We start from the raw sequence: 1,811 nt of genomic DNA, 5'->3' as shown, positions 1-1,811 counted from the left end.
CGTACGGTGTACTGTTGCGAGAAAAGCGAATTCGACGAAGTAACCATAAAGCTCATGGGGATGGTCAATGTGGCCGGTCAAATCAGGGGCAAATTGGTAAAAATAGTTCAGACAGCGAAGTCCACACAATAGAGCTGAATACTTAGGGAGAGATGGGGCTTTTGAACTCGACCTTTGGTGAGCTTTCTGGAGATGAAAGCAACGAGGGGCTTTCGTGTCATTGGGCAATATGTCAGTGCCATAAATCCATGACCGGTGGTGATAGGAAAACGGGAGATCCGGCTGAGGCAAGAACAACATCGTATTGGTAGCCACCATTTGTTTCAAAGAAACAAAAGCAGTGTCGTAGAAGCTTCTCAAAGATAACATATAATGAAGCGACATGTTATACTGGGGTTTGGCCGCGCGAGCGAAATGAGGAAGGAAAAGATGAACTGCTGGTTCCAGAATTGCTTATGCATCCGTTGCACAACCGAGCACCTTGCTGTTATTCCAAAGTTCCCAATTTGTTTTCTTGGTCCCAAATTGGTTACTTGAAAGAGAGACAATTCAATGGTTGCCGCTATGCATAATCCTCGTTCGAAGCAATGATCCGACACACGTTGCATATCAGTATGAGTGTAAGTAGAAAAAGGGAAATACTTTTGGCATCGAAGCTCGATATTAGGCTCAATTTGGAGGAGGAAGGAGAATATTTTTGCTTGGCCACGCTTCTAATGAAGTCACACCAAACATGCAAAAAAATGTTAAGGATGGGTACGACGACTAAATCTTTTTTCCAATTGGATGTTGAAAATTAATGTCTCCGTATTAGTGGCAAATCAATATCAAGGAACCGATCCACTCCCTCGCCGTTACTGGCATCGTTGGATAGATCATAGGCGGAAGATGGGCCAATGGCTTTAACGCCAAGATGAGAAGTCCGCCAGAACCAACAACCAACATCCAATGGAAAATGGCTTGTGACTTTCAACATACTGTCGGGGTCTAAAAAGTTGGCGTTCATAGATTGGCCAATGAATTGGCTTGACTAGATGACGGAAACCAGAAGTTGGCCGGAAAGCAGGTAAAAGTTGGACTCTACTTTTGTCGGAAGTCGTTTTTCAATGATAAAATTAATGATAGATGGAGATACGCTCTTTCTCATTCAAAAAAGGAAGCGGAAAAACACGAATCCCTCAATGGATCCTTCGTAACGGCATTTATTCAACCACAATAGGAAGACAATAATCTCCACATTAGTCAATTATTCTATCAATGCGGTATGCGATCCACAATTATGACATTGGTTAGATATCACTATCATGTCAATTTGAGATGGGAAGCCACAGGAACGGAAGAAGGGACTCGGGAGATCAATTTATAGGAGCCGACGTGGGTTGTCAGCGCCAAATTCGCCGTCTATGTAGTTGAGAAACAACGCTGATTCTGCAAAGAGCACATGAAACAGATTTTGTTGTCTTGGGTGCATGAAAATGCTCTCTACACGCCCCTAATGTTGTGTACAAATGGCACTACGCGTAATCGTTTTGGACATTGGAATTACCACCTCCATAGTCGGAACGGACTAAAAACATACGTCACCCGATATGTTTTTGTTCCGTGCAATTGGACAAGCCAACCTGGCTGTTTGGGAAGGAAAAGTCCAATCCAGGTGTTCGAAGTCCATCAAAGGATATCGAAGAGCCTGAAGAGTGCGATTTGATGGTGATCCTCGTCAACTATTTTGTGGTGCACACCATCAAATTGTTTGAACCACACAGTTGAGCACCAGAGGGTGGAGAAGAGTTGAAAGCCTCATTTCCACAAGG

The 1,811-nt window shown here is 43.6% G+C and overlaps 1 long non-coding RNA gene across 1 annotated transcript; it reads right to left on the bottom strand.

Moving 5' to 3' along the window:
• Window positions 1–1,186: 1,186 nt before the first annotated feature.
• On the bottom strand, window positions 1,187–1,788 carry LOC131891923 (uncharacterized). Its single transcript, XR_009374495.1, has 2 exons — window positions 1,585–1,788; window positions 1,187–1,428 (listed from the first exon to the last, which is right to left on the bottom strand). It is a non-coding gene; the product is annotated as an uncharacterized LOC131891923 (long non-coding RNA).
• Between the last annotated feature and the right edge of the window lie 23 nt (window positions 1,789–1,811).

This window comes from Tigriopus californicus, chromosome 12, assembly GCF_007210705.1.
Source record: "Tigriopus californicus strain San Diego chromosome 12, Tcal_SD_v2.1, whole genome shotgun sequence".
NCBI classification, from domain to species: Eukaryota; Metazoa; Arthropoda; class Copepoda; order Harpacticoida; family Harpacticidae; genus Tigriopus; species Tigriopus californicus.
This window is presented reverse-complemented; position numbering and strand designations above follow the sequence as displayed.